Source organism: Triticum urartu, chromosome 3 (genome assembly GCF_003073215.2).
Source record: "Triticum urartu cultivar G1812 chromosome 3, Tu2.1, whole genome shotgun sequence".
NCBI classification, from domain to species: domain Eukaryota; kingdom Viridiplantae; phylum Streptophyta; class Magnoliopsida; order Poales; family Poaceae; genus Triticum; species Triticum urartu.
Genome location: NC_053024.1, coordinates 713,183,951 through 713,208,014, shown reverse-complemented (window position 1 = coordinate 713,208,014; position 24,064 = coordinate 713,183,951).

Sequence of the window (24,064 nt, the reverse complement as noted above, 5' to 3'; positions counted from 1 at the left end):
CATTGGATTTGCTGAAAGTCAAACTTTGCTAAGTTTGACCAAATTTATATTAGAAATTATTAGCATCTATAATATCTAATAAATATAATATGAAATTATATTCCAAGATGAATCTAATGATATTGGTGTTGTTATGTGAATGTCTATAATTTTTTATATAAACTTGGTCAAAGTTGGATGAGATTGACTCCGGGCAAACCTAATATGCAGAGTAAAAATGACCGGAGGGAGTACTACAGGTAGTACCCGCCGGTGTGGCCATCTACGCCTCGTAACACCCCGATGCCCAGCTGTGGCACCCTCGCCATGGCCACGCCACCACCGGTCGGTTAATCTCGAATGAATGAGTCGCGAACCACGCCATCACCATGAATATGACATGTGGGTCAGCCGCATTTAAGGTCCCCATGTCATTGACTCATAGCCTAGGCACTAAGCCACTGAAGTTCGGTCCCGTAGGCCCCGAGAGGGAAATGTAACTCCTGCGGCAGGCCTTGTGGTGCTCCCGTAGTACGAGCTTGTGCCAAAACTGGAATTTGTTTTTTACTACTACCAACTAGTTTACACTACTATTAAACAAGAAAACTTGACGGACGAAAACTCTGTCGGACCCATGCTCGCGCAAGATCGGAACGGTTCCACAAATTCTGTTCACGTCCTAACAAAAAATGGCTAAACTACAGAAAATTAGCCACAATTAATGGCAATTAAACATGTCCGCCTAACAACAAGTGGCTAAAATCACGGGAATCAGATGGATCTTCCTACCCTTGCCCACCCGGACGTACGTCGCAGCCGCAGAGCCTGTCCTGCGCCATCGCAGCCATGCAGTGCGGACGACGACCGCGCCGAAGAGCTTCTCGCGAAAGCAGGTGCAGACTATCCTCTTGTGCACAATATGTGGCCGGTTCCATCCCAGTTAATCTCAGTGTCTTTCTTCGATGTCGCTGTTCAGACGGACACTGAAGTGAGACGTCGACGCCGCAAGCCACTGTTGCGCCGTCGTCGCCCAGCCAGTTTTGGCCATTGCCCCCTTCCACGGCCGACGACGTAGGCGCCGACAAACTCCTCAGGCAACGCACCTGCCTGCACCAAGGTAACATGGTATGATTTTATAGGATATTCAATTGGTTTAACTTATGGGGCCGACCAGTTCGTGATTTTACACAAAATTCTATTTAACATATATGTGTGTTCTTCATTTGCTTCCCTAATCCCTATCAAATTTGCATCCTTATAACAATGTTCTTCACTCTCAAATTTGCATATTTACAACAATGTGCTGATCAATGCATCATTTTTATGCAAACCATAATAGATCTACCTCCTGTAACTTCAACATGAATTTAACAGTGCATCAAACTGGAGCCCTCCATCATATTGGTTTAACGGTATAGTATCCGAATCTATATGACTGAATGAATAAAATCCAGTCAGTATGATGTATTTGTAACCCGATCCAAGAGAGTGCGGAAAAAAACCCAGTCCAAGAATATGCATTTTTCTGTACATAAATGAGGTCATCTTCTATTATCAAATTTGCATGATAGACAAAAATATTAAACCAAAATATAGATGGCTGCGGGATAAGTATTGCATGATAAACAAAAATATTAAACCAAACAAATAGGCTCGGAAACAGTTTGGATTTTAGAAGAGAAGATCTACTAAAGTAAATTAAGGTAGAACTAATGGCGGAGCTAGGATTTGGAAACAGGATAGTCCTCCTCCAAAATTATGTCGTTTCAGTTACAGAGAAGCTTTGATGTATCACAGTAGTCTAACTGATGCATTCAACAAATAACTGGAATATTCAGAAATTATGTGAGTAAGTACCTGATCATTTTGGCCAAAACAAAAGCCAAGACTATCATGAAGTAAACCTGTCAATTACTTCTTCTGTACAACGCTGAAAAGCTTCAGGATGAGTATTGAAAACCTGTCAATGTGTATGGCAGGCAGGTATCACTGGTAGAAAAAGGGCATGTTGTCCCGGTTCATAAGGGCCTTTAGTCCCGGTTCCTGAACCGGGATTAAAGGGTCGGTACTAATGCCCTGACCCTTTAGTCCCGGTTCAAACCAGAACCGAGACTAAAGGCCCTCCACGTGGCCGGTCCACCTTTAGTCCCGGTTGGTAACACCAACCAGTACTAAAGGTAATTTTCTGATTTTTTTGATATTTTTTTTGAAATTTTTTTATTTTCAAAGTTCTGAATTATTTTAACCTCTAATCTCTAATCACCCCTCATCATTCCAAATCATCTAACTTCCCGGACGGTCACCCATCCTCCCACTCCCCCAGCCTGAGCACGCTTAACTTCCGGGTTCTATTCTCCCTCGTTTCCAAGTCTGCACTCGTTGTTTTCCTGACAATAGTAAGATGTCAATCCTATTAACCCTCAGGAGTTTAGCTTGAGCATGAAGTCACACATTTCACTGTTTTAGTTTGAAACTATTGTTCTAAAAAACAATAATTTTTTAGTAACACTAATATTTTTTGAATAAGTAGTTTGACCATTGTTTGACCACAGTTTGACCATAGTTTAACCAGATTTGACCAAAATTCAAAAAAACTGAAATAATTATTTAATAACACTAATATTCTTGAATAATTATTTAGTAACACTAATACTTCTTGAATAAGTAGTTTGACCAGATTTAATGAAAATTTAAAAAAACTGAAATTTGAGCATAACTTTTTTTCCTTTTGGAATCTGAGGATTCTACAAATTTGCAAACAGGCCATAGGTGGTCTTCATCGGATGTAACTTTTCGAGTAGATGATTTTTCATATAAAAAACTTTTTAATCCGAGTTCGTATGCAAAAGTTATGCCCATTTTACAAATAAAGTCGAAATTCATATTTGTAAATTTTCCCAACAACTAGACCACATATCACATGGGAAACTTAATTTATTTTATTTTTTTGACATTTCCATCATTTTCTTTTGTTTTTTCTAAAATTAAAAAGGCGGTCCAGGGGGGGGGGGGTTTGAAAATGGGACCATTAGTACCGGTTCGTGCCATGAACCGGTACTAATGCCTCAAAGGCCATTAGTCCCGGTTGGTGCCACCAACCGGGACTAATGGCCTTCGCACCCTTTAGTCCCGGTTTGTGGCACGAACCGGGACTAAAGGGCCCAGGTGAACCGGGACTAATGCCTTAGCCGCACGAACCGGGATAAATGCATCCATTGGTCCCGGTTCTGGACTGAACCGGGACTAATGGGGTTACCCGGCCTGGACCAAAGCCCCCTTTTCTACTAGTGTATGCATCCCCATTCCCATCTTTGTGTTTATTCTAGAGTCCCAAAAATTTAGGATGGAACGAATTCCATGACTATTAGATAGTTAGATGGTCTTCAAAATCCATTTCTTGTAAGCCTGCAAAAGCACTTCTGTTTTAACAGGGAGTCCGGGACAACAAGAAATATATCTAAAAGGTTGTGCTATATCATGAATAACACTTGTGCAACTGCCGTAAGTAGTACTGAAGATGCCAGAGATGTTGATGGACTTCTAGTAAGGCAAGTTATTCCAAGAATGGAAATTCTTGAGGTGATAAACTCTTTTGAGTCAACCACCGTCCTCTATATATGAGAACCATACCATCATCATTCTTCAAACTGTATTATCCTACAATCATACATGCTTATCCTACTGTACTATCGTACTATGATTCTCTTGATCCTCTTTGATTTGCTATAAACCTCGCATTTGGAAACTTAACCCTGCACCTCTAAGAACATGTGTTCATTTTTCAAAATAGAAATAAATTTCTTTGGCAGGATCAAGCCAAATCAACCTCATCTGTCTTGGTCCCTATCACCCCTAGCCACCCAGAATTCTAATCCACCAATCAATCAGCTTTATTGCAGCATGGTTGCCTGAAGAATATTAACTAACTGGAATCCCCACTCATAACAGTTGCCGCAACCAAGTTAAGAACGTCTAATCAAACAGCTTTCTCCAAGATTAGGCAGACCAAAATAGGATCACCCCAACTTCTAATTTTTCTCCCTGATTCTAAAATGACTCTCATGCTTAAACCTAGACTACCGAGCTACATATGTACTATACAGGAATGGATAGCAATTAGGGATTAGAAGAAGTGGGTAATGGGGAGTAACTCACATCAGAAACAAGCAGATATGAAGGCTGAAGTGGGGAATAGATCGTCTAATGGAGCCATCTTGCACTTGCAGGGACCAGCCACCGCGGCACTGCCGTCGGACCTAGGCAGGGCAGGGTGAGGCGCAGTCGCACGCACAGGGTGGTGGGGAGCCACCGACGAGCGAGATGGAGAGGGAGGCACCGCACGGAGGTTGCGACGCACGATTGCCACTACCCCCAATCTGATGGAGACGAGTCCGGCGCCCAGAGACCATGCCGAGCTCGAGCGGATCCTTGGGCACTTCGGCGACAGACTCGACGTGGAGGGGCCGAGAAGATTGGGGAGAGTGCGAGCCAGCGAGACCTCGCTCCGGTGATGGGGACGAAGAGGATGGGCGACCTGAGGAGGTAGAGAGAGATAGTGTGCGTGTGTGTGTTGTGGGCATGTGGCCACCATGGAATAGGGAGCAGTGGGGAGGCAGTGAAGGGATAAGGTTAGGGGCAGGTTGGTGAGAGAGGTGAGGAGAACCGAGAGGGAGAGACAAGTGTGCTCCTTTTTCTTTTTTGAGGGGTCATTTCTTTTCTTTTCTAAGTTGGTATTTTAGCCCTTTTGGTCTAAGTTAGATCAGATATAGCGTCTGATGTTGTCCAATTCCTTTTTTATCCCTAGCACTTTTGGTCATTTGGTTTGTATTCAGCATTGGACTTTGTCCAATTCTTTTTTATCAGGTGTGTCCAGTTTGACTATGTGGATGTGCGATCATTTTATATGGTCACAAGGGGTACAAAAAGTATTCATTCACAATCATTTTGAAAGTTTTATAAAACTATTAAGATTTTTATCGGTATTTGTTATTGAACCTATCAAAATTTCATAATCATGCAAGTTGTGGTCTCTGAATGTTTAATTTCATGGAGTACCTATTGGGTGGTATTTTGTCTGACACTCATATTTTGCTGTATAGGATGATTCATTGCCAACCATATAAAGGTTTTGATTTTGAAATATGTCAAGTTCAGTTCAAATTTATTTATACTTACATTTTCTTCAACATTATTTTTATGTTAATTTTTAAATTTATGCCATGAATTTGTTTTTTCAGTTTTACAAGTATTTGTTAAGACAACTGAACACTTTTATGTTTCGCAGTGAGTGTTTTTGGAAGTGTTAAAGGTCATCAAGAATATTTTATTATATTAACACTTGAATAGGATTATATGACACTAACATGTATGTAACATTTTCACTCTTTATGATAGCCAGGTGGCAATAAAAATAAGGAGAGAAACAATGAAATCCTTGACGAGGACCTCTAATTCCTAAAAGGATGACCTTCGTATTTTCTTGATTTTACCACCTGCTTGCAAGTTGGAAACCGTGTTCAAATATATTTGTTGTAGGTTGTAATCTAGATGTGTACAGAATCTTGCCTTGTGCAAGAAAATGTGCATGTAAAAGAGTAAAATGTATGCGTTAATGAAGACGTGTGTTGCACATGCACGCTTACTAGTACTAGTAAGGTACACATGCATTGCACGCATGAGATTCTGGTGGTTTGTGCATTATGCTTCTACATGTGGAGCTTTCGGGATTCTAACATGTGGCAAAATCTGGTGGAATGTAAGGTTAGGCAAGTTTGATTAACTTAGGTGAGTATTTGGTTCAAGCCACACCTTAGGCAAGCCACACTAAGACCCCACATGACATACACACAAAAAAATGTAGCAAGATTACCTTAGGCTTGCCAACTTGTTTCTCTCATTTTGAAGAACTAATAACTTTGCCTAAGCTTAGTTGTGCCAAAGTTAGTCATGAATTAAGTTCAACCATGGAGTCTTCTAGATTATACATGTGGCAGAATCTGGTGGATGATATCCAACGACCAATAGTTCTCGGATTTTCCATCTTTGTACCGTCGGATTGGCTTCATCCAACGACCAACTTTCAAAGTTTTTCACACACTATATAGGGGGTATAGATATAGATGTGCCAGTCCGTTGCAATGGATCCAAAGTATATATATGTAACTATTTAGTGGAGTGCACTCTAAACACATTATCTATTTATTTTTCTCTAACCTTCCGTAGCCATGCAACCAAGCCACATAAGCTTCATGGGTGCCCCCCATATAATATTATTCATACTACATTGATTGAAAAAAAGATAAATCACCCAAAACAAGATCTTCCCGTTTTTTGTTCCTACGATGTTGTGCCGTGCACGTACCTACTAGTTGTATAGTGGTAGTACTAGTAATATAGGATTAGGAGTACAAACTTGGTACTAGTAGGAGTAGTACCAGTATGGAATGCTCCTACTCTATCAACGAGCCCCGTCTGACACCAAATTTCTTGGCTTCCGTGCTACAGCTAGATCTTCCCCTCATTTCTGTTTTCCAACCCGGCAGCGGGCGGGGTGTTGGTTTGTTTAACGGCGGTCCCACATGAAAGTGAAAATGCTAGGCAACACGCCTTCCCTAAGCTATGTGTCGTGCTGGACGGGCCGTGTTGTACTCCCGATTCCCGGGTGTGTGGGGGTGCGATGCGAACGCGGCAGGCCTTTTCCTTCTACCAGCAATGTGCCCGTGCATTGCGACAGATCCAAAGTAGTAGAATAGTAGTATTTGTTCACAAACTTGAAAGAAATCACTATTGTTTTCATATACTCCTAATATATTACTCCCTCCGTACCTAAATATTTGTTTTTTTAGATTTCAAATGGACTATCACATACGGATTATATAGACATATTCTAGTGTTTCTAGCAAGGTGCCCGCGCATTGCACGAAGTTGATGAAAAAGGTAGGCACAACTTATAAATTGACGGATAGAGTACTAGTTACAGTGATGCATATAATTAAGCAAAGGGATCGCACATGTCGATATTGACTAGAACGAGAATGCAACAGCACAATAAGAATTAAGGCCACGATGATGCGATCGCAGTGGTGGTAACAGAAGGCAACAAGAAAGATGGATCCACGAACATATGACCTCCTCCTCCTCAATTTAGTGCGCTGGGCCACCGACTGGCGGCTAAGGAGCGGCGGCTTTTGTGGCGAGGTCGAGGTGCTTCTCAGCAAAGGCATCCAAGGCTTCCAGCCGGTTGAGGAAGGCCAACGTCGTAGTGTCCTCACTGACCTTGTAGATACCTATGTACACCATTTCCTCGTACATGTGGATCTGTAGGTCGACGAATTCTTGCAGGGCAAGGCGCCTCGCGACGAGCGCGACCTCCAGGTGGACATTCTTCGTGGCGTCGGCGGGCAGTCGCAGGACCACCAGTGCTTGAAAGAGGTTCTGGCCATGGAGGCCGATTAGGGTGGCAGGCAATGAGGAGCCCGGGCACGCGGGCTGGAGGAGTACGGCGATGTCGTCCGCGAGCTTCTTGAGGACGGTGAACTTGTTGCTGGTGGCAACGATCATCTGGTCCAACTGAGAGTCGTAGTTGGCGTCAAAGGCGGCCATCCACCAGCCGGTCTCCAACACCGTCTGGAGACGATCCTCGACGCCATGCCGCAGGCCGGCGTCGTGGACCATCGGGCGCAGCCGCTGGCCGCTCACGAGCATCACCGCCATGGGTCTGGAGTGAGCTCTTTTGCGCTTAGCGTAGGTGCTTAGGCAAATGCTTAGATGCGTACGATGTGGTAGATGCATTGGAATGGAGGGGCGCCTTTATATGAGGGCAATGAGGGCAAACTGCGTTGCATTCACATTGTGCAGCCTATTTTCCCGGCCCTCCTCCCATTACTTCCCTCATGCATTAATTAAAGGAGGATGCATTGGACGTTCAACATATCGGGAACCGCTACTCCCTCCCTCGTCTGCATTAAAGCTGTATCGGGAACTACGCCGCCCGTTGTCAAATCGAATACTCCCTCCGTCTAGGTGAGTATTAAGTCATCTTACGAAAACCAAATAGTAAACACATAGGCGTGGTGCATTAACTCTCACGTTGTTTCTTATTTTTTGACATAAATAGAGGAATCAACCAAGCAGAGATGTGGGGCTTGTATGCTTTTAATGACTTGAGACTATCAAACATGACATGAAGTGGTCAGTTCGTTGCACAAGAACAAATACAACCCACGTCAGCACACACGCATCTTATATAGCATCACATCCAATGGCTATAAAAGATGAATGAGACCAAATTATATCTCATCTAGATGAGTTCTAGCAAAACTGTATTAATAATACTTAGTACTCCTGCGCCATGTATCATATATTAGTATCATGTAATACTTTATTTATTTATGAGGTATCTAGATGGCACTGCACCGCCAAGAAAAGAGGGTAACATCAAAATTATGGACTACTTTTTTGAGTATGTTGGTAAGGTCCGGTCCTAGTCACTTGTTGAAATCTCTAAAAAGACAAATACTCCCTCCGTCCGGAAATACTTGTCATCAAAATGGATAAAAGGAAATTTATCTAGACGTATTTTAGTTTTAGATACATCTCTTTTTATCCATTTTGATGACAAGTATTTTCGGACGGAGGGAGTAGAAAACAGAGTTGGTGATGATGGTGTGCGTGCCATCCTGCAATATAGGCCGTCGGATTTATATCTAATAGATAGGAAAGAAACTATGGCAATTTTGCAAAAATATACCCACACGTCTCTCCACGTTCGCAAATAAGGCCTTCCCTCGTTCGACCTTTTCTCTCACAAGATAAACTACTCATACAAATGAATCTTGTGGTGTCCATAGAATCGAAGAGAGGGATGATGTGTGTGTGTGCGCGCGCGCAATCGATAAAGAGTGCCATCAAATTTGTGTGTGCCCACGTCAAAGATATAGAGTGGCTGGCCTAGTGGAACGTGAGATGGGACATGTGCAGTTTGTCTCTGTGGCATGGATACCTACCTGCAGCGCTCGACTATCGGTGTGTGGTGGGGGAAGAGGGAGGCCCAATTAACTATAGAGGTACAGTGGCTGGTATATGTGTGGAGGAGGAGAGAGGCCTACCTCATGTATTAAGGAGATCGATCTGCCTCATGTGTTATGGGAGATCGAGCGACATCCATGCATATTTGTAGGAGAGGAATAAGGTTGGGAGAGAGACAGAGCTAGAGTGTTGGAGGGGCTGGTAGTGGAGTTGCTTCTAACAAATGGTGGGATAGGCTTGCTAGACAAACGGAGGGCATGCCCGCAATATCAATAAGAGAGGAGATGGCTGCTTGTTGTCTGTGCACGTGCGTGTGAGAGACGGTTCAGGAGGCATGCACGAATGATGAGGGGGGACGATGTGGCTATGGTAAGCAGACGTAACTACATAGGAAGATCAATCGCCCTTTGTTAGAGAAAGGAGAGACATAACTTGTGAGGTATGTCGACCGATGTGAGGGGGTAGTTAAAGTCGATCTAGGTATATGTTAGGAGATCAATCGGTATACATGCATGTGTCTGTTATAAGCAAATGAGGCACGAGGAGAAGGATAGAGAGAGAGGGATGCATGTAGGAGGTGGTACGAGAGGCATACTATATCGAGGGGGGAGGATGTGCGAGTACGAGAACGATGAAAAGAGTGGTGGGAGTGAGGCATGGACGGTGACAAGAGAAGAGGGGAAGCTTGTGTTTGTGCTAGGCACACCTGGCTAGAGAGGCATATCAATCGATGTGTGCCGTAAAGAAGGAGCTGGGGGGCCTACACACACCGTGGGTGAATGACCTAAAGTGAAAAGACGAATTTGCGCGATGGAGCTAGAGAATGCTGAGGGAGGGTGAGAGGGATGCGGGTGTGTGCATGCACAAGAGAAAGTTAGCGCTAGCTACAAAGATAAGAGGGTTGTGTGGGTGTAAAAGACGAATAGAGATCATATATACTTCATTATAAAAAGCGAATTCGGATATTTGAAGAATTTATCATAGTGTTTCAAACCGACGCATGTGTGAATATATATAACGGTGATACACATGGTGTGGTTATGAACATGTTATACTACATTTAATATACTTTATCTCTACTCTTATAAAAACGGAGTTGTTGATGATGGTGTGCTTGCCATCCTGCATTATAGGCCATCCGATTTATATCTGGTGGATAGCAAGGAAACTATGATGGTTGAAGTTGGCAACAATCATGATTGTAGATTCTTATTGAAATAGAGACGAATTCAAATTTATTTCGAATTGCAGCGGTAGTATAGACATTTGGAATGCACTAAAATGTTGGTATGAGTAGGTTACATGCATTATACAACAAGCGAAAAAATTTAATCAGACATAACATGGATTCGTACTCCCTCCTTCCATCTATATAGGGCGTAATGAGATTTTTAAGACCACCTTTGACTATTGACAAGATTAATAGTACATGACATGCACAATGTGAAAATTATATCATTGAAAGAACCTTTCATAGACAAATTTAATGATGTGCTTTGTGTAAGTTGCATGTCATATATCATTGCTCTAATATTTGGTCAAAGTTAGCATCGAAAAACGCATTAGGCCCTATATAGATGGAAGGAGGGAGTAGCTTTGAATAGCATTTGTATAGTAAAACGGGGCAAGACTCTCTCTTTGTGTGGTGTGAATAGTTTTATTTTTTTCGTTTTCTTTTTGGTTGAGGGAATTGCGAATTGATTTGGTACGTACAAGTACAATATTACTACACGTTAGGCTTGTCCCTAAAATTCAACCAGCGTCTTGTTATATCCCGAAAATTCAGATATCGTGCTCAAAAAATTGGCGCCTTCACAACCCGCGCCTTGCTATCCCGAAATTACAACGCGCGCGAAAACTCCCTCTAGCTGCCAAATCCCGACAAGCGAAATCCCCCTTCTAACCCTGAGCCGAAAGGGCCACTAGTTCAAATCGGTGGGGGGTACTTTTGTAACATACCCTACATTTTGGACAAGCGCGTCCCTAAGTCATGCTTCACCCCCTCCCGTCGCCCCCTTTTTGCCATTCGAAATCCCAGGCCGCCATAACCTCTCCGCTCCAGCCGCGAAACCCCACCCTCCTCCGTTCGCCACGTCACCGCTGGCTAGCTGGAGCCTCTTCCCCGACGATGTCGTCCACCGCAATAGCTCGACGTCCCTCGCCCGCCTCCCCGGATGAGGATCCGTCGTCCATCTCGCTATCCCGCCGGTTCAGCCGCCCCGTCCTCCACCTCCAAGGAGCTGCTTCGACGATCGCCTCATCTATAGCGGCTACTCCATCCCCACAGCGCCGCCTCAACCTGCTCCACTTGAACCGCAGCATCCTCACCGACTCCTCGGACGAAGCCGAGGCCTACTCGGCGCCACCAAAGAGGTTGTACACTCATCGCATCACACCTTCTCCTTAACTCGACCTCCCAGCGCCGACAGTGCTCCATCCCGCACCCCCATGGAGCAACTACCTTGAAGCCGGCGCCGCGGGCAACATCTCCACGGCGGCTCTCCCCCAGTGCGAGGCCCCTTCGGCGGTGGCGTCCATACTAGCCGGATCTACTGCTGCTGCTCCGGCTCTCGCTTGCTCGCTCGCTCGCGCTGCTGCTGCTGCTCCGGCTCTCGCTCGATCGGTCGCTCGCCCAGCTGCTACTGCTGCTCTCCCCCTCGCTCGTGCTGCCGCTCTCTCCGATTAAGCCACACTCCAGTCGACTGAATCTACTTTTGGGTCAGTCGATTTTCAGGGGTTGGGGGGCTCGCCAGAGTTAAGGAAGAACCACCCGCAGCGGGGACGGGGGCTCGCCGGAGAGGTACCCCACTATCTTTCTTAGGGTTCAGGGTGGGGGCGGGGGGCCTAGAGGGCTGGCCGGGGCGGCGGTGGCGAGTTGTTTTGGGGCGGCGAGGTGGCGCTAGGGCCGGCGGTTCGGCCGGTGGTGGCTGGCGGCTCAGGGGGGTGCAGGTTGAAGATGAACTGCAGGCCCTCCCTAAACTACATGTCAAGTGCCTCTCTGCTACCATTGCGTTCAGTTTCGACAGTAGCATTCAGATTCCACAGTAAATTTTAGTTTCGACAGTTAAGTTCAGAGTCAACAGTTTTTACCTCATCTGTTTTAGTCAGGTGGTTTTTGGGGATGTTAATTTTACATCCATTTTACATCATCTATTGGAGATGCTATTAGAATCCCACTTGAGATTGATGATGTCTGTCTTGTGCTGCTTCAGCCTTGATGTCTTATGGCTCACCGGAGCTGCTCCAATGACAGAACGATCCATCACAATAGAGCAGTGCCCTGGACGCCGTCTGCAGATTCCTCAGATCTTCCTCCACACCTCCGACAGCCACCTCTGCCTCAACTGCTTCAGTGACCAACCCAATGATGCTGAGGTCGACACGGCTACGACAAAGAGGTTGTACACTTGTTGCATCACTTATTACTATACATTCACGTCGATCCATTAGGGCTATTTTGGTTCAACGGAAAAACGTCGATCCACTGGTTGTTACCATCACTCTAAATTTCTGCATGCTCTCCTTACATAATCTCACCATATTTTTTTCGTATGCATGTCAGATATTGTACACAGTCATGCTGAACATGTAGAGAAAAAGAGAAGAGTTTTGCGCAGCAATACAATGTCATGCAGACATCGCTCCGTGGTGGGTTCAATGGCAAACCCTCCCCACCCCTCTCCAGATTGTAATCCAGAGGAAGATATCTGTTCTTAGGCGGATTCAGACGCCGCTGACCACTCCTATTTACCCCCAAGGTGTTTGCTCTACCTTGGCATGATGATGTTAGTCATATAATGCATATGTTGCCTTGAAGTGCCTACTTTTGACATCATATATGTCATTTGCTTAGTTTAGACATGTTCTGTAATGCCACCTGTTTAGTTTCTATATCATATATGGGAATTATGCAGTCTCATGTCTTTTAGCCAGCCATAATATATGTGAAATGTGCAATGCCATCCTGTTTAACCAGGCATCATATATTTAAATGATATCTTGCCCATCCTTTTCTTCATTACATTTCCATTTGTCGAAAATGTTTGTACATTAAACTACTCTTCCTGTGAATCAGCCATTTGGGTGGGAGATGGAAAAATTTGGAGTGATAACAAGGCCTTCAGAGCAGATAGTGCTACCTGTCGAAGCAGATCTCTTGTTGGGTCCCGATAGCTCCTCAGAGATGGATTCAGCGACAGATGACCAGTCATATTCCCCCACTGTGGTGTATGCTCTAACTTGGCACGGTTATACTGCTCATATCATGCATACGGTGTCTTGCATTGCATAGTTTAGACATCATATATTCAATATTCAACACCATGTTCTTAGTTCAGACATCATATCGAATGCCCTCTGTTTAGCATATAAATCACATATGTGAATTAAATGATGTGATCCTGATTACTTAGATAACATGTAGGTGAATTATGTCATGCGATCATGTTTAGTTATTCATCATATCTTTGAATTATGTTATGCTATGCTATCCAGTTTAGATAGACATCATACATATATGTGAAATTATGTCATGCTATCCGTTTTAGTTAAACAATATACATGTCAACTATTTCATGCCCTCTTTTTTCCACACTATCTATTGCATCTGGCTCTCATACAATGTCTGTACATTCAACTATGTTTCCTGTTTATCAGCCATTTGAATTGGACCGGGTGATGCCAGTATCTAGCGGACTAAAAACACGGTCTTCAAATAAAACAGCGCTACCTCTTGGTGGAGATAGCACCCCGGTTGTACATGCACAAGAACCAGCCCTACCACACATAACCCAAACTCTCACAGATTGTACCCCTACTGCGATGGACAGAGAACCAGCTTCACCCAATCTAACCCCAACCCCAACCGATAGTAACCCAGTTCCTGTTGACACAGCACCATCTCCACCATAGAGCTCCCAAACAAGAGCAGTTAGTAAGGCAGCTCCAGTGCCGAAAGGGCCAGTACTATCACGGTGAACCCCAACTCCACCAGTTAGTACACCTATTCCTGTGGAGGAAGCACAACCAGCTAGTCGTAGTTTAGCATCTATCGCATTTGATGTTCTTAAATCGTATGTGCGTATCTTCCCATCTTGGAAATATTATACTGAAGATGAAGGAAAATGCCAGTTGCAGGTGTTTGTCCAGGAGTTATGTGTAAGTAATGTTATTCATGTCAATTACTTTTCTTCGTCCCATACATCCTACCTCCATGATGGTTATAATACAACAAATTTTCCCATTTTTGTCTATAGAGAAGGGCCGATTTGGAAACTCAGCATGAGATAACCTGTGCTAATACCTCTGCTATCTTCAAGAATGCTTGGTGGCAGTATCGGAATTACGTGAAGAAAACGTACTTCACCGGCAAAGAAACTCATCAAATTCCCTTACGTTCTCCTGAGACACATTTACTGGACGATGACTGGGAACGCCTTGTTCTGTACTGGTCCCGAACCAAGAATGTGGTAAGGTCTATGAGCTCATTTTCTATTTTTAAGTATTATATTCTTGCATCTTACTGTACTCTGTTCATGTAGAACAAGTGCCTAAACCTAAAGAACAACTGTTCTAATTTAAGATTTCATTGCTATCATAGTTCAAAAAAGCGCTAGGCATTAATTGTGCGTTTTGCCACCGCCTTGCGCTTTACTGACCAAAGCGCATGCTTATGCGCAGTTATGCACAGATTATGCGTAGTTATGCGCAATGCGTTTTGCCAACGCCTAGAGCCTAGGCGCGCTTAAGCGCTCGCTTAGGCGCACCTTTTTTAACTATGATTGCTTTGCTCTTGTATCACTGTATTTACTCATACAAACTTATTTTTAAATTGAAGGATCCAATCGAAACTCCAATGGCACCCCAGGTACGTTCACGCATGTTTCTTCAACAGGTTTTCTCTTATCAATAGCTCTGTTGATTTCAATTTCAATTGTGTATACAGTTGACTTTCATATCATGCACATTACTAGCATCACAATAGAGCCAATAGTGTTGTTGTACATGTAGACCCGTGTTACCCATCTAAAATCTTGTTGTGCCGTGTAGTTTCCCACGCTTTGTATTCTTTCACTGCTGCTTTGTCTTGAACTGATATGATTTGAACCGTGTCTCTATTTTGATTTGGCAAGATAATGCAGTGACCATAGGACATAGATATATGTTTGTTTGATGCTTTTATTATGTACTAGTACTTGGCAATAGAAGACTTGGTAGTTTAATCCTGTCCACCTTACTAATGAACTGGTTCACCGAAATGAGTTTCATATACTAGTACATGCTAAACTTGTTATGTGTCTGCTTGTTTCTTCTTTTAGAATGGTGACAGAATATTGGGGAAGAGTGCCTTATTAAGCAATGGTAAAGGAAGTAATGCAGATAAGGTTCAAGATAGTGACACATACTTGTTGGTCTCCAACAAAGCTGATAAAACAGCTAAGGAAGACTATCTTGAAGACAGCAAGACAACCCCAAAGTCCTGTCTTGGTTTAGTGTTCAAGTTACTAGACACTACCGCTTGCACAACCTAGTCAAACTCACTGTCTGAATCAGTTCGGTTTCTTGAGTCTCAACTACAAGCTGAAAGACATCGATCAGCTGTGCTGCGACAAGAAGCGGAAGGACTGCGGAAGTCCCTGGAGCATTCAGATGCATACTTTCTGGTGCAATAGCAAGCGTTGGAGGATTTTAGCGCCAAACAGGACAAAGCTAATCAGCTTGCTAAGCTTATTGCCAGCATGGTGGATACCCAGGATAATGTTTCTTGAGCTCTTCTGAAGTTGTTTCAGTTATGCTCTTGTTTTGCTGCCGGGTTTATTTGCACTGGTGGCCAATTTTGACAGCCAGTGTATGTAATGTGCTGCTTTGTTCCCTATATTTGCACTGGTGGCGAACTTTGATGCCCAGTGGATGTAATATGTGTAACAGAGGTAATAGGCTAGCGTTAATTGCTTGCTTATTTATTTTCTTATTGTCTTGTTTAGTTGTTTGCTTGTAGTCACTGTAGTTCTTTTTCTGTTTTTTTGTAGTGGCCACAATAGCGAATCATGGCAACACACGGACTGTTGTAACCATGGGCCTCCTGCAGGCCGTATGATCCATGGGCCTTCGTCCGGCCGTAGGATCCATCGGCCTTCTATATGGGCCGTACGATCCATGGGCCTTCTACGGGCCGTACTATCCATGGGCCTCATACCGGCCGTAGGATCCATGGGCCTTCTACGGGGCGTATCATCATTTCGCCAATCATGGGCCGTACTATTCGTGGACCATAACGGGCTGTTAATAGGCCGTATTTGATAACTCTATGAAAACAGCCCATCAGGGTTTTTTTACATGAAAACGGCCCAACGTATTAACGGTCCGCAAACGGGCCGACTGTAACGACGGGCTAAATTTGGCCCACAAGCAGAAAATGACAGTAACGAGCAGTATGTAACCGAATGCTGCCCTGAGAAGGCCGAAAGATAACTTGGGCTGGAAACGGCCCAATGGAATAACAGGCCGTTAATGGGTATAAATTGATACACTGTTCATTATGGGCCAATTTCACCACGGGCCGTTAATGGGCCAAGAGTTACAAAGGTCCTCACATGGGCCGAAAGAATTCATGGGCCACACACGGGCCGGAAGTTAAAATGAGCTGAATCATATTGGACGGCCCAAATGACGCTACTGGGCCTAATTCGGATAGGGCGTAACGGGCCCTGGGTTAGCGGGCTGTAAATGGGCTATATGCGAACAGACCATTAACAGGCTTTCCGTGGGCCGGCCCGCCACCTTTTTACCAAGTCAAACGGGCCAGCCTTTTCACAGGAATGGGCCTCTGTTGGGCCGTGCCACGTGTCGTCGTATCATAGGCGCCTTCGGTCCAATGAGCGGATGACATCTGTCCCAACGGTGAGCCGACACGTGTTTCCTCCAGCCAATGATGATTTTACACGTGGAAAATCCCCATTGGTCGGGGCTGTTAACGAGTTATCGGATCCAAAACCCGACCCGATAGCTTAACGGCGTTCCGTTACGGTGGATGCCACGTGTCGGTCACCCTTGACGAAAGCACTTCTGTGACGCGCGATTTATCATCATGGAAGTGGACACTTCCGTGATGATAATTTTGGTAATGTCATGGAACACTTCTACGACAGCACAGGTATGACTATCTTGATTCTGTCATAAAATCGTCATGGATGTACATGCATGACAAAAAACGTGACCTACTGTGACAAACACATATCATCACGGAAGTGTATTTTTTGTAGTGTCACCCTATGGAATGCGACCCAGGCTGGATCATAAGATTATTCATGCTAGAAACTTCCGTGTGCAGCCACAAGCTATTATGGGCTCTAGCATAGTTGAGTAAGTTGCGTGAAGCTCTTGAAGAGATAGACTAGGAGATGTAGTGGGTTGTAGGTGGTATAGTCTATCCGGAGTAGAGAGTTAATGCTTCTGAAAGACTGTGTCTCGGTCATCCATTTCTCAAACACCATGTAGTGCGAGAAATCCAATGGAGGAGATCGAGTCTTGTGGGGAAAAGTGCACAAACCTCTGCAGAGTGTACAAACTAATCATGGTTAGCCGTGTCCCCGGTTATGGACATCTTGAGTCTCTGGTACTTGGATTATCATATTGATCACATTACGTTACTTAAATAATTTGTTGGGTTATTGATGTTAATTTGGGATTGAGTTGGAGGAACCTTCTCAATATTTTCTACCAACTTTGTAGTTAAATAAATTATATTCCTTTGCAGTAGGGAAAAATTGGCTTTTCGCAAAAACATTATAACCATAGAGCTTTTCCACCAGCCATATATGCATGTAGTGATAGCTATTATTCATCATTATCCTATGGTGTGAATTTTCCAGTACATTCAATGTACTGACTCTTTGTGGCTGCAACGTCTCATGTTGCAGGATTCTTACGACGAGTAAGTGATACGTTAGGGTTACGATTTCTACACTCAACTTTGCCGTTGGTGTTGATGGGAATCCATAACCTTGTTGTTACTTCCGCTATTTGGATTGAGGTAATAGTATTTATGTTATTTTATACATGTGATTTACCTCTGTTATAAATCCTCAAGTACCGTGTGTGTCAGCATACCGATCCAGGGATGACACTTAAGCACAGAGACTTGACCGTCTGAGGTCGGGTCGCTACAACGTACCCTCATAGACCGTTAAGCGGAAGCGTTATGACAACGCGGTTGATGTAGTAGTACGTCTTCACGATCGACCGATCCTCAGTACCGAACGTACGACATCTCCGCGTTCAGCACACGTTCAGCTCAGTGACGTCCCGCGAACTCACGATCCAGTAGAGCTCAGGGAAGAGTTTCGTCAGCACGACGGCGTGGTGACAATGTTGATGAAGCTACCGCAGCAGGGCTTCGCCTAAACACTGCTACAGTATGACCGAGGTGGATTATGGTGGAGGGGGCACCGCACACAGATGGAGAGATCTCAATGATCAACTTGTGTGTCTAGAGGTGCCCCCTGCCCCTGTATATAAAGGAGCAAGGGGGGAGAGGTGGCCGGCCAGGAGGAGGCGCGCCAGGAGGAGTCCTACTCCCACCAGGAGTAGGACTCCCTCCTTTCCTAGTTGGAATAGGAGAAGGGGGAAGGAGGGAGAGAGGAAGGAAAGGGGGGCGTGATGACCCACAAGTATAGGGGATCTATCGTAGTCCTTTCTATAAGTAAGAGTGTCGAACCCAACGAGGAGCAGAAGGAAATGATAAGCGGTTTCCAGCAAGGTATTCTCTGCAAGTACTGAAATAAGTGATAATAGATAGTTTTGTGATAGGATAATTTGTAACGAGCAACAAGTAACAAAAGTCAATAAAGTGCAGCAAGGTGGCCCAATCCTTTTTGTAGCAAAGGACAAGCCTGGACAGACTCTTATATAGAGAAAAGCGCTCCCGAGGACACATGGGAATATCGTCAAGCTAGTTTTCATCACATTCATATGATTCGCGTTCGGTACTTTGATAATTTGGTATGTGGGTGGACCAGTGCTTGGGTACTGTCCTTACTTGGACAAGCATCCCACTTATGATTAACCTCTACTGCAAGCATCCGCAAATACAATAAAAGTATTAAGGTAAACCTAACCATAGCATGAAACATATGGATCCAAATCAGCCCCTTATGAAGCAACGCATAAACTAGGGTTTAAGCTTTTGTCACTCTAGCAACCCATCATCTACTTATCACTTCCCAATGCCTTCCTCTAGGCCAAAATAATGGTGAAGTGTCATGTAGTCGACGTTCACACAACACCACTAGAGGAGAGACAACATACATCTCATCAAAATATCGAACGAATACCAAATTCAAATGACTACTAATAGCAAGACTTCTCCCATGTCCTCAGGAACAAACGTAACTACTCACAAAGCATATTCATGTTCATAATCAGAGGGGTATTAATATGCATATAGGATCTGAACATATGATCTTCCACCAATTAAACCAACTAGCATCAACTACAAGGAGTAATTAACACTACTAGCAACCCACATGTACCAATCCACTACTAGGGAAAACCCTAGCAGTAGCGCTGGTTTTGTGCTCACTAGTAGCGCGGGTAGGCGCGCTACTAATAAGGCGCTACAGCTATTGCTTAGCAGTAACGCGTGCCGCACGAGCTACTGCTAGGACAAATAGCTGCAGTGCTTGTTCACTCCCACGCTGCTGCTAGTGTAACTACTGGTAGCGTGTTTTCTTTCCATCACTACTAGTATTGTTTTTTTATTTTTTTATTTTTAGTGTATTTATGCGCCATCGTACAAATATTGGCACAATACCAGTTATGAGGTTTACATCATTATGTCCATAACAGTGTGTTAAATGAAGGTGGATTAGGTTCAAGTGGAGGCAATATGTGGTGCATGTCAAAAGTATACTACTAATCCAAACTTGATCTAGTTTGGACTAGTAGTACTTTCGATGTGCACCACATGTTGCCTCCACTTGAATCTAATCCGCCAGCACAAGCTATTTAATCATCATCATAATCATTAGCACCAACAATATTTATTTAATCACCACTAACACTAGCTAATAATAATCATCAGTCATTACCACCAACACTAGCTATTTTATCATCATAGTAATAGTGTAGCACATCATCATCCTCAAACTCATTTCTAGCTAATCACTCCTGCTGCTCTCTCTTAGGTAAAACAACATAAAACATGTGTAGCTCTCCTCCTTGATCAAGTTGGAGCATGCAGATGAACATGTCTCCTAATTTTGGGTAGCATATCTGTTTGCTGCCCCCTAGTACTTGTCTGCGCTCCCCCATCACATATCTGGTCCAGTCTTGCACTATTAAGCATTCATCACTGATCTTGAATGCAATAAAGTAACATGTAGGATATCTTGGCCGTAAGCTAATAATACTCATGGTACCTTTAGTCTCGATCCCATAAGGCACAACATTCATCGGGAGTCCCTATTGAAGAACATCGTATGGTCACATACTTAGCAATGAAGTTTAGCTTCACAAATAATGTATGGAAAAGATGCACTGAGGACAAATAGTAAAAATCTTACCATCCTTCCTAAATAGATGTGACCGTACTTCATGACGAACACTATTGGTCGCACGTTTTCAGTACTAAGATTTCTAAGTCCAGGAAGAAAATTTGTCTTGACGGTATCAAGATCCTCAAGCCATGAAACATAATGACTTAGCTCCTCGCAGTTTAGTTCAGCCACGGGACAGTAGTAGGTCCTGTCTACCAAGCGCTGGACATGTTTGCTTGCACCAAAATAAGCTGACAATACAAATTAGTTGTCAACTATTTTTGAATAAACAATATCAAAGACATAAATATGGTTGAGAAACTTACATTTTGGTGTAACTGGAGGCGTCTGCACATCAACCCAGATGTCGGTATTACCTTCAATATCATCTTCCGGACGAATATCAAAGGTGATAACCATATCAGGCTGAAATGCATAAGTCTTGCATAGTGCTCGCCATGTTTTGCATCCAAAATAGGTGTAGTCGTCTGAATTGTATAATTTTGCGTGGAAAATATAACCATGCTCGGTCTTCAAATAAACTTTCTTTACCTCCATAGTATGACTGAAACCTATCTTATCCAATACAAAAACTCTTGCATGGCAAGGGATACGCTAGTAGAATAGTAAAAAAATATAAGTTGAAGTAAATGAAGAAAATGCCATGCTTAATTATGAAAAAAGACTTGTCATTGTGACTTACTGTATCCACTTCGAAGTTCTCGTCCAGCTTGATGCTGAAGCGCCTATCATCATCTAGGAAGATATCGTTGCACAGGCCGCGCTCGTCTTCGCAGTATTTGGAAATACCGAAATCCTTTTTGTCGTCAGACATTTCCTATGTTCATAGTTAAAACATTAATTGAAAATCGATAGAAGACAACTACCAGGATACTCAACACACAAATCCGGGGCACTCGATATTTCCTACATATTCCTACATACCAGGATACTCAACACACATATCCGGCATGACCTTTGCTAAAATAGGATATATCGAGCGCCTGAAATTTGCCGGAACGGAAATGAATCAACACTCCGGCAAAACATAGGCCACTCGGAGGTGTAACCTGCAAACATGACCGGCCACTTGGATATTGAGCAACACAAGATATACATTTCAAAATATCTTATAAGACTCAAATTAGCATGCATTCAATAAGCAAAAGTAAATCATCTCATGCATCCGTACATCGTCGAATATTATCACTAATACATCCTGAATAGTGTCATACATATAACATCACTAGTACAACTAAAACCCTAGCACACGACGGGTATCGGCGCGAGCGGTGGACACCCACAGAGAAGGAACCATCACGGGATCATAGCTCCAGTGAGATCCCTGGGGAACCTGCCAGGTATTGGAGAACCTGTGCTCCAACGCAAACAAGTAGCGACGGACGTGCGCGTCCTCCTCACTAACACGGTGAAGCACCACCTCCGCGGAGTCCTCAAGCCTCTGGACCGTCACTGGCCCACGCGACCGCCACCAAAGAAGGTTCGGGTCAACGACAGGCTGGCTCCTCACCAACCTGCGCCCCCCGGTAGGTAGCGCCTCCCAGTACCACCCCGGCGGAGCCCAGTCCCGGACATGGCCCATCTGGTCAAGCAGGTGTCGTCCTCCGCCGACTCGACGATGAGGATGCAGGATAGGCATCGTCCACGTCGATGCGGGAAAATTGCTTTAACTAAAAAAATAGCAACAAGTTCTTACTAACTAGTTCTATTAATTCAACTAGTTCTTACTAAAAATAAACTTACTATAAATAAAAATATTCTAGTACCTAATTAGTACCTAGTTCTTACTAACTAATTAGTACCTAAGAACTACTGCCCTAATTACCATCTAATTTGATGAACCTATAGGGGTGGAAAGTGGTAGCGGTTATTCCAATTATCCAACTATAAAGTGAAATAAGTGGTCAAATTTTACTCGTTTTATGATTCATCCTAGAAATTTGATTCGTTTCCACCCTTACATGAACCCTAACTCATTTGAGCCGCATCCGCATCTGATTCGTTTCCAACCTAACTAATTTGATGGAGGTAGAAACCCTAGGCAGAGGTAGGGGAGAGGGAGGAGCAGGCGTGCTCACCTCGGGTGCCTGTGACAAGGGAGGGGCAGGCGGCGTCGAGGTCGTGGTCGGGGCTCCGGGGCGGCGTTGAGGTCGGGGGGCGGGGGCTGCGTTGAGGTCGGGGTCGGGGGCGGCGTCCCGGGCGGCGTTGAGGTCGGGGGCGGGGCCGGCATTGAATCTGGGGTCGGGGGCTGCGTGGGGAGAGAGCGCGGCGGCCGAGGGGCGACGGCGGCGGCGAGAGTGGAGTTGATTTGGGGGATGAAGTGGCCGTGGGGAAGGACGAACCACGCGGTTATGTCAGAAGTACCAGTAGCGCGTTCCAGAAAGGGCGCTACTGCTACGTTAGCTACAGCGCGTTCTGGAATACACGCTGCAGCTATAACGATTTTCTGCAGAACCCGCTACTGCTATTCCTTTCTCCTTTTTTCCCTTTTTTCTTTTATTTTTCTTTACATTTTATTTTTTCCCTTTCTCCTTTTTCTATTTATTTCATTTTCATTTACTTTTCTACTTGTTTTTCACTTTATTTTATTTCCGTTAGCAGCAGCGCTTTACACGTAAGCGCGTTGCAGCTAAGGAGATTAGCAGTAGCGCTGGGCCATTATACGCGCTGCTGCTAGGTTGGGCTAGCCATGTGCGCCCAGTTCAAACGTAGCAGCAGCGCTTTTCGCTAGTACGCGCTACTGCTATTGTCATAGCAGCAGCGCGGTTTATTTACACGTGCTACTGCTAATGTCATAGCAGCAGCGCGGTTTATTTACGCGCGCTGCTACTAAGTAGCAGCAGCACTTGATTTTGTACAGCGCTACTGGTAAAATTCTGTGTATAGGCTTTTCCCTAGTAGTGATCCCGGACTTGGAGACAAGAATTGGATACAAGAGATGAACTAGAGTTTTGAGAGGAGATGGTGCTGGTGAAGATGTTGATGGAGATTGCCCTCTCCCGATGAGAGGAGCGTTGGTGATGACGATGGCGATGATTTCCCCCTCCCGGAGGGAAGTTTCCCTGGCAAAATAGCTCCGCCAAAGCCCTAGATTGGTTCCGCCAAGGTTCCGCCTCGTGGCGGCGGAGTCTCGTCCGGAAAGATGGCTTATGATTTTTTCCTCATCGAAAGACTCCATATAGAAGAAGATGGCCGTCGAAGGGCCACCAGGGGGTCCACGAGGTAGGGGGCGCGCCCAGGGGGGTAGTGTGCTGCTACCTCTTGAGCACTGCATTGGTTTTCCCCGAAGAGGAAGGGATGATGCAGCATAGTAGCGTCAGTATTTCCCTTTGGTTTTTAGAACCAAGGTATTAACCCAGTAGGAGGCTACGCGCGAGTCCCTCATACCTACACAAAACAAATAAATCCTCGGAACCAACGCAAATAGGGGTTGTCATTCCCTATAAGGCCACTTACGAGAGTGAGATCTGATAGATATGACAAAGATAATATTTTTGGTATTT